Source organism: Penaeus monodon, chromosome 27 (genome assembly GCF_015228065.2).
Source record: "Penaeus monodon isolate SGIC_2016 chromosome 27, NSTDA_Pmon_1, whole genome shotgun sequence".
NCBI lineage: Eukaryota > Metazoa > Arthropoda > Malacostraca > Decapoda > Penaeidae > Penaeus > Penaeus monodon.
Genome location: NC_051412.1, coordinates 33,538,963 through 33,539,389, shown reverse-complemented (window position 1 = coordinate 33,539,389; position 427 = coordinate 33,538,963). Strand labels below are relative to the sequence as shown.

At 33.0% G+C, this 427-nt stretch overlaps 1 protein-coding gene across 1 annotated transcript in view; it reads left to right on the top strand.

The window, feature by feature from the left end:
• LOC119590500 (synaptogenesis protein syg-2-like) overlaps nt 1-427 on the top strand; it is a 61,352-nt gene that overhangs the window by 6,524 nt on the left and 54,401 nt on the right. The gene's annotated exons all lie outside the window — the stretch shown is intronic.

Here is a 427-nt window from a genome sequence, read left to right as displayed (position 1 = left end):
ATTCTAAGTTCAATTTTCCATATTAACAATCCACCTGTCCCTCTCCTCTATTCTCTCTTCGTATAAACAGAAATATATAACAAGATTATCCAATATCACTTGATTTAGTGCATCAGTACAAATGCATCGCAATATAATTCATGAAATATTGTTATGCTTCAGACATGCAGGGTCTTGATGTCATTTATCTGCAACGAGAGAGCAGAGAAAAGTGGATCAAGTGAAGCAATATAAATATAAGTGTCTCTTTTAGGTCCCATTGCGATTGTGGAAGACACCATTACTAAATTGGCTTTGCTGTTTTTATCTCTTTTCGTTTTGTTTTTTTTCATCTTCTCAATCTTTTTATATCTTTTCCTTCTTTTCTTTTCGCTTTCTTTCTTTCTTTACCCATTTTTCTTCCTTTTTACTACTCTGACCTTTCCCT